This window comes from Papio anubis, chromosome 11, assembly GCF_008728515.1.
Source record: "Papio anubis isolate 15944 chromosome 11, Panubis1.0, whole genome shotgun sequence".
Classification (NCBI taxonomy): domain Eukaryota; kingdom Metazoa; phylum Chordata; class Mammalia; order Primates; family Cercopithecidae; genus Papio; species Papio anubis.
The window spans coordinates 96,354,530-96,363,639 of NC_044986.1; positions in this window are offsets into that span (position 1 = coordinate 96,354,530).

Here is a 9,110-nt window from a genome sequence, read left to right on the forward strand (position 1 = left end):
TTAAAATGGCTGTCTTTATTATAAAGATAAGATCTGTTACTCTGAGGAGATTTCCTGCAGAGTGATAACTGTACCCATATTATATCTGGTTCAAATCCACCCCACATATATAAGGCTGTACCATGAAGAAAAATAAGCTAAACCCAGCAGAAAATGTATTGCATTCACAATAGATCATCTTTATTAAGTTTGAGTGCTTCCAATGAATGATGCCTACAAAGAGTTTCATTTTTCTCTTGATCCAGAGAAGTTTCAAGTTACAGAACCATTGCATAGACCCTGGAATCACATATTATACAATGGAGAGAAGATGCCTTCTGGTGAAAATAAAACGTGGTTGTCAAAGGGCAGGTTTCTTTGATATGCCTTGCTCAAGGCAGCTCTGGGAATCTCGGGGCGACGGAGGCACCGACTTCACAGACTGAGCTCTGCAATCAGGTGAATCTCTTTTGATGTAGTTTTGATTTCTAAAGGAATACTGACATGGGAGAGAATAGAAAATATATGTGAGGTTTGTGAAATCCAAGTTGAAAATCCTGTCAAGTATCAATACTTATCACTAGCCATTGAAATAAATGGCTTCAGAGATGACAGATCATAATAAATGGTGTACAGAAGTCACTTTCAGAGGAAAAAGCTGCTTGTAGAGTGAAGCCTGCTGAAAGTGGCCAGCTGCCCCAGGCAGCACAAAAATGCTCGGGACATTTTCATGCAGGGTTCCTTGCGCTTTGTGTAGGAGAGGCCATTCAGTGGGAAGTGGCCCATTCTTCAGAGTGGGAAATGCCGGGCTCTGTTCTGCTACCCATGGGAAGGCGAGGGACTGATCTCTTGTGCAAGCTGAGCAGAGGTAGCAGCCTGCTGGCGTTTCAACGCTAGAGGGCAGTGTACGTGCACGCCAACGAAGGAAATGTTCACTGAGCCCCACATCCAGGCGGGTTGTGCTAATTGCTTGCTGTTTTTCCTACAAGCAGAACCTGCAGACCTGTCTACCTAAAGATCTAGTTGGAAGTACTTTGCTGCGACAGGCTGGCACAAAAGAGAGGCTTTCAGGGGCTCTGCTCCCTGGACCCCAACTTTATTTCTAAAAATGTGAAGATAACTCACAAGTCCTTTGTTGGAAGCATATCTGGGCCTCAGAGCCAGATAAGATCTGCAACGAGTTGGAGCTTTGTCACTTACCATGCGATGCAAGCATGTCACCCATAGAAAGGATTGTTGTGAGGATTAAATAAGATGATGTGTGCGAGGGGCTTGGCATAGCACAGCGCCTAGCACTTGCTAAGTGTTCAGTGAGTGTCGATCAGCAGTCATACTGTGCACCAGGAAAGAGGTCCGAGCCAAGCTGGAGCCCCGTAGAAGACAGTGTAGGAACTGCGGATCCTACATGTCCCACTCCCACAGGAGCTCAGTGAGAGCCCCTCCAGGGCCAGAGACCCTTGCTGACACTTGCTGAACAACAGGGAGACCTCAAGCCCCAGGCCACAGAACCTTTGAGTCTGTCCCTCTTTCTGGCACAGAAAGAACGGGTATGAACCCTCTTATGCAAAGCAGAAGAGCAGCAACGTCAGTGCGGGTGTGAGGGTCAGCGACTTCCCACTCCCGTACGCCTCAGTCCTGCTCACCACTCTGCAGCTCACGGGGTCTCAATTGCTTCCGAGTGCCCGCAAACTCCCTCGTAACCCCTCGACACCCACATTGGCATGTTGGAGCAGGCTGTGGGAGAATTTTGATAACCCGGAACAAAGCCTGGTTATTTAACACACATTGCCTGCTTTCAAATGAACTCAGCCTTGGAAGCTGCAGAGGTTTCTAATGGTGCTGACTGCTCACTGTTGATGGCCTGTCACAATTTGTAGATTCTAGTGGGAATGAGTGAGACTTGAGGGGCATTAAAGATGATCTTGCCAGTGGTGTAGTAGAAATAGCAGAGGGCCTAGAGCCTAGATCTCTCAGTGCTAGACATGGTGATTCACCAAATAGCTGGGTGGTTTTGGACACATGCTGAACCTCTCATGCCTGACTCTCTTTCCACATAAGCATCATGATAGGGTCATTTTTACCCCCTCCCACCTCACAGGGCAATTGTCAGGGTAAATGAGGTTAAAGTACCTTACACGTACATAGCACTTGCACTTTCTCAATAGTGCTGTGGTGGGGAGAAAATTCTCCGTGGGTCTCTTGCCTGGAAAGGCAGAAGCCTGTTTTGCCAAGAGAGGCACAGACTGCTTTTGTTCTGGACTAGCTTTCCAAGGGTGTTTGTGCAGAGAGCAGCCTGGGAAGATAGAGTCAGTGTCTCTCTCTCCAGAGGAAAGGGTAGGTTTGTTTACTGCCCAGAATAAAGATAATGTCTCTCTCAGGGACAAAGGTCAGGCAGGCTTCCTACCCATTCTAAAAATAAGTGACTTTCCTAAACTCAGCGTTCCTGCCTGGTGTGACCGTCTCACCGGGCCTCTTCACATCGCGCTCTGGGTATTGGAGTCTACAGCTCCCACGCAAGAAAATGCCAAGACTCTGGCTACTGCTGTTGCAGTGAGTAATAAATTCCCTTAGCTCTGACCCAGGAGTCTTGTGTCTTCTATCCCCATTCATGTAACTGGCAGGCCCACTTGTAACCTGACAAATGGGGTAAAAACCTCAGCCCTGTCACAGTCCTTCACAATGCTCAGCTGCTGTTTTCTTTCTGTTTTCACAACAACCCTGAGAGCCAGGCACATCAGGTATTCCTATTTTGCAGATGAGGTAACAGAGGCTTGGGAAGGTTAGGGACGCTTCCAAGGACAGCTAATACCATGGCAGAGTAGACACTGAGGTCTAGAAAATAAATGTTACATAACTAGAAACACTAGTGTCTCCAAACTTCTCTTCCCCAACATGGATGGGGTAACTAGGAGTTACTTTGCTCATTTGCTTTTTTACCATTAATCTGCAGCTCCCTACAGAGAAAAAGTGATGTCAATGGGATTTTGCACAATTATCCTCTTGTCCTGGGGTCCCAAAGTACATGGGGTTTTCCCTCAGCCCTTCATCCTGCATGGAATTTCCCCAGAAAGGTGGTGACTGCTGGAACTGAAGCAGCCACACACCTGGGCACCTGTGTGTGGAGGCAGCTGGTGGCCTCCAGACATCCCCCTCAGGAAAGCTGTCAGCCCATGCCAATCAGCAGCGCCTGCCAACCAAAAGGACTGCAGGCAAGGATCCCGGAGGGTCCTTGTCCCAGGCCTGTGAATGGAAGGTGACAAGGAGGAGCAGAGAGAGGGAGGGCAGAGGCTGAGCTCTGTGTTCCGCCCAGAGAGGAAAGGGCCACTGCTCCCAGGATCACAGCTTCCTCACTAACAAAGAAACTGGCTCTGCCAGGCCTGGAGGGACAGTGACAAGAGGAGGGGCCCTTCCAGGACTTGGCATCTGCTGGCAGCAAGAGGACAAAGTGACGGAGCTTCTCTGAGGGATGTCAGCAAAGGTTGTGAGATGTACAAGGTCCAGCAACCAAGAAATACAGAAGAGCGAGACTGTATCTTCTCTTTATCCTCTGTTTTATGTTGTAGTTTGGATTTTTTTTTTTTGAGACAGAGTCTCACTCTGTTGCCCAGGCTGGAGTGCAGTGGTGTGATCTTGGCTCACTGCAACCTCTGTCTCCCGGGCTCAAGTGATCCTCCTAATTTCAGACTTCAAACTGTGTGTGTGTGTGTGTGTGTGTGTGTGTGTGTGTGAGATGTGAAGGAAGGAGGTACACACTGGAAAGGGAAAATAAATGGGCTAGGCTGGCATTTGGTATTTGGATGACAGCCTCAGGCTTTCAGACAGACTAGAATTAATATAGTAGGGCCTGATCACTGTATTTGTTTGTTGTTTTGTTGTTTTGGGCACAAGAAATTTTTTAATAGCCACTCCCCCACCACCCAGGTGATTCTAACACCCTGCAAGGCCTGAAAACTCTAGTTGGATGGCTGTTCAATATGGCAAGCCCCGGCCACAGGTGGCAACTGAGTGCATAGAGTGCAGGTGGTCCGAATCGAAACATGCTGTGAGTATGGAATACACCCTGGATTTGCAGCCTTCGTACAAAAAGTGAATGTAAATTAGCTCAATCTTTTTATATTACACATTGACTATATATATTACTATTTTGTTTTGTTTTGTTTAGTTTTTTGAGATGGAGTCTTGCCCTGTCGCCCAGGCTGGAGTGCAGGTGGAGCAATCTCTGTTCACTGCAACCTCTGCCTCCCAGGTTCAAGCGATTCTTCTGCCTCAGCCTCCCAAGTAGCTGGAACTACAGGTGCCCGCCACCATGCCTGGCTAATTTTTTTTTTTTGTATGTTTAGTAGATTTGTATTTTTAGTAGAGACGGGGTTTCACCATGTTGGCCAGGCTGGTCTTGAACTCCCGACCTCAGATGATTCTTCCACCTCGGCCTCCCAAAGTGCTGGGATTACAGGCGTGAGACACCATACCTGGCCCTATATATTACTATTTTTGATATGCTGGGTTACATAAAACATATGACTAAAATTAATTTCACCTGCTTCTTTCTCCCGTTTCTAATCGTGTGATTAGAGAGTTTAGTTTGGATTGCATGTGCAGCTCACACTGTATTTCTGCAAGACACTGCTGCTGTAGCAACCACTTCATGTTACAGAAAAGGGGCAGAGACTAAGTGGCAGAGCTAGATCCAGGCAGCGACTTTACTACCCAAGCCCAGCCTCGGAGCCAGGCGGCCACGTGATGGTTCTCAGTCGCAACCCCTTACCCCCACACCATCTTCCACCTCTCGAGTTTTTGAAGGAAGTTTAGTCTTGAAGGAAGAGACATTTCCGTTTTTATCATGGCTGGAAGCACCTAGCAAAATGCCTGGTACATAATAGGCAACTGGATGTAGGTTGTAAAGCTGATGAATCTTTGACACTTGTTGCCTCCTGAGGGAGCATGCCTGTCCTGCAAAGCCTTTGCAATGCTGTCCCCTGCTGGCTAATTATTGAAAGTGCTCAGTGAAGTCCCCAAGAAGCCGGATTGGGTGTGTGCTGCATACACATGTACTGTTGTTTGTGCTGCATGTATGTATGGTGTATATGCATGTGCGTTGTGAGCTTGCAATGAATGCACACGTACTGTGTGTCCTGTGTTGTGTGTGTGTGTGTGAAGTATATGCATGTGCTACGTGTGTTGTGTGAACTTGTGTTGTGTGCACATGTATGGTGTGTCCTGTTTGTTGTATGTGTGTGGTGTGTGTTGAGTGAACATGTATTGTGAATTCTGTGTGTTGCATGTGTGTGTGGTGTGTATGCGTCATGCATGTTGTGAGCTTGCATTGAGTGCACATTGGGTGTTGTGTGTGCAACATGTGTGTTGTGTATACAGGAGTTGTGTGAACTTGAATTATGTGCACATGCACTGTGAATTTTGTGTGTTGCATGTGTGTGTTGTGTAGGCAGGTGTTGTGTGAGCGTGTGTGGAGTACACACGCTCTGGATGTCACGTGTGCTGCAGGTGTGTATACTATATGTGCTGTACGTGAGGGGAATCATGCGTGTACACAACAGTTGCACTTCCATTACCACACCAAAGGCAACAGTGTCCCTTAGCTTAACTCTTTCTCCCATCCTGGGAGTCATGGATGCCCACCCCAAACATCCTCAGGCAGCTGTGAGAAGAGCGCCCTGTTTATAAGTCAGGATCCCCAAACCTCTTGAGGGTCTTGTTGCAGCATTACAAAATTATTCTTCAATACAAAATTATTCTTGTATTAGTTCTCTGCAGGCCTCAAGACGTCTCGAGCCAGAAATTCTAGTTCAAGGCTGTCTTTGCGATTCAGACGTTCCAGGCTCTGCACGAAACAGCTTGCTTTCAGGCCCTGGGGTGATATTTTCTTGAGGAAGGTGGCAGTGACTGATCGAGGGTAGCCATGGGAAAGTAGAATTCTCCAACGTGGAGGGAGCCCTTGTGTTGCGCCTGACAAGGAAAAAAAAAAAAAAAGAGAGAGACATGAATATCTGATGGCTGAGTTTCTTGGTGAGCCCAAAAACATGTGGAACAAATGTTCCTGCATTGGAAACACATGTCAACCACTGGCTGAATGTTCCTTACTCTCCCGCATCTGAGTATGGCACATGGAGAATGCAGGGGGGACCCCAGGTACTCAGATGGCTTTCCTTCCTTCACTTTGTGAGAGACAAATAAAATCACAGTATCTGTAGACACCACAAAACCTATGAATCCACTTTAAAAGACATTATTTTTTTCCTCCAAGGGACAATTATATTGTGGTTTCTGGACAAGAGAATCTAATGACTTGTCTGCAGATAATCTTAAGCAAATCATCTCATTTGCTGAGACTGTTTTCTTATCCATGAAACGTCCCCCTTTACTCGATGGGGTAACTGGAAGATCACTTGAGCTCCCACATGTCAGTGGGTCTTAGTCCTGGAGGCACGTTCAGAAAGACTGCTGTCTGTGTTCCTCCAGACCAACGAAATCAGAATTTCTTGGTGTTTGGATTAGGCCACGGTGATTTGATAAATCTCTACCATGCAGCCACATCTGCTACCCGAAAAAACCCCTCTAAGAACAGAGAACCATGGCAAACTCTACAGGCATGAGAAATTCTGCATATCATTTGTGCGTGGTAACCAGACACTCTCCCCAGATAGAGGATCCAGGGGTGTTCTGGCTGTGCCAGGCTTTCTGTGGTTAATCCACCCTTTCTCCACACCCTGGGCTTGTGACAAGTGTCGCATGACCAGCAGAGCTCCCACGCAACTGTCCCCTTGGGTACTTCCAACAGCAGATGACTGGGGAGTCGGGCTGGCTTTGTGTACATGTTAAATAGGCTGCCTGGCATCTTACTTCACCTGCGTTCAGGGAATCTTGGCGGTGGATTGAACTGGGATCAAATTTCCCCATAGGAAAAACAAGCATCAGGGGCAGGGCACGCAGCCCTCAGTTACCCCTCCCTCTCCCTCACCTCTGACCTGTCCTCTGTCCGCTCCCAGTCTCCTTCCTTTGGTTAGCCCTTCCTGATGTTGTCTAGGAGGTGGGAAAGGAAGGGGCTCATTTCTGTTCCCTTCCTAGTCCTGTCCAGACACGGGTCCCAGGACTCTGCTCAGGAATCTGGACCAAAACCCAAGGGCAAGTGGAGGCTCTCTTGTTCCTTTTCGATTAGTGTTTTTTTTTTTTTTTTTTTTGAGGAGTTTCACTCTGCTGCCCAGGCTGGAGTGCAGTGGCGTGATCTCGGCTCACCGCAGCTTCCGCCTCCTGGATTCAAGCGATTCTCCTGCCTTACCCTCCCAAGTAGCTGGGACTGCAGGTGCCTGCCACCATGTCTGCCTAATTTTTTGTGTTTTTAATAGAGACAGGGTTTCACCATGTTGACCAGGCTGGTCTCGAACTCCTGACCTCAGATGCTCCGCCCATCTCAGCCTCCCAAAGTGAGCTTTTTTTTTTTTTTTTTTTTTGAGACAGAGTCTCACTCTGTCACCTAGGCTGGAATGCAGTGGCATAATCTTGTCTCACTGCAACCTCCGACTCCCAGCTCAAGCGATTCTCCTGCCTCAGCCTCCTGAGTAGCTAGGATTATAGGTGTATACCACCCCACCCAGCTACTGTGTATTTTTAGTAGAGATGAGGTTTCGCTACGTCAGCCAAGCTGGTCTTGAACTCCTAACCTCAAGTGATCCATCTGCCTTTCCCCTCCAAAGTGCTGGGATTATATGCGTGAACTACCCTGCCTGGCCCGTTTTGTTCTTTTTCTACTATTTTCCATTTGCCCTTTGGTTATGTACAGTTAGTTTCGCCCCCAGGCTGGGAGGGTAATTCCTCCGGCACAGAAGTTCTTCAGGGAAGTAGGAAAATGTGGGTCTGCCCATTGCTGACAACCCTCAAAAGCCATAAGGCGATTTTGGCCACATCCCAGCATTGCAAGGAAGGCCCCTGAAGACCTACCAAAAATTCGGACCATCCCCCATCTGCTCTCAAGCAACCCCTGTCCTGGGATGGCTTAACTGTCTCTCCCTCGGGAGTTTGTTTTGGGAGTGACAGAATGCCTGTCTTTGAACAGCCTTTGACCCCAAATCCAAGGACATGCAGGGAGTTTGAGGAGATCAAATACAATCTAGAGAGATTGTGAGAAATGGATTAGTCCTTTTCTGAAGGGTGCTTTACTTTAGGATTCAAACTTGAATTCCTTGTTTGGTAGACATCGCTTTCCTTCTCTGGCCTGTTCTCCCCTACTTCCCCAGTACTTGACCACACAGCTAAAGTCCACCCTCCCCAGCCTTCCGTGTGACTGGGTGTGGCCATATAACCAAGTTCTTTTCAGAGAGACAGGTGCCACTTCTGCCTCACTTGCTCAAGAGGAATTTGCTGTCCCAGACTCTCTTTTTCCCTTCAGTGACATCTCACGACCTGGCCCCAGCCTTGCAGCCAAGGGCAACACCCTAGGAGATGGTGAAATCACAAGACAGACAGCTGGGTCCTTGCCAGTGAGGGTCAATGCTCTGATTTATTTAGCAGAAACAGACCTCCAACGTGGAGACCATTACATGAGAGAGAAATAAACATCTATCTTCCTTCAGGCACCGTCTTTCTGGTCTCTTGGCTACAGCAGCTGAGCCTTTATCTCAAAACGTTCATTATCCACGTGAGTTTCAGGGATCATAACCTCTATGCCACGCTACCACTCTTAGCACTACTGTTAACTCCTCTCTTCTCAAGAACAGCAATTTGCCTACCTCTATTTTCCAAATACTTTGAAATCCATCAGTCTTTCTTATGATCCCAGGAGTGGCCAAAAGTTATGATGATGGAGAGCACCCTACTTATAAATCAGGCCCTATAGTTGGAGGGTAAGATGAAAATCATACAGAGTCAAAGAGATCCTTGAAAAATGCTCTAGGGGGAGGGTGCAGTGGCTCACGCCTGTAATCCCAGCACTTAGGGAGGTCTGGGTGGGAGGATCACTTGGGCCAGGAGTTCAAGACCAGCCTGGGCAATGTAGCCAGACTCCATCTCCTAAACAAACAAACAAAAAAAAGTGTTCTGGAAGTCTCCATGTAAGATCATCTCTCAATAAGCCCAACATGGGGTAGCTTTTTCTTCACCCCATGGTGTGTGGATTATAT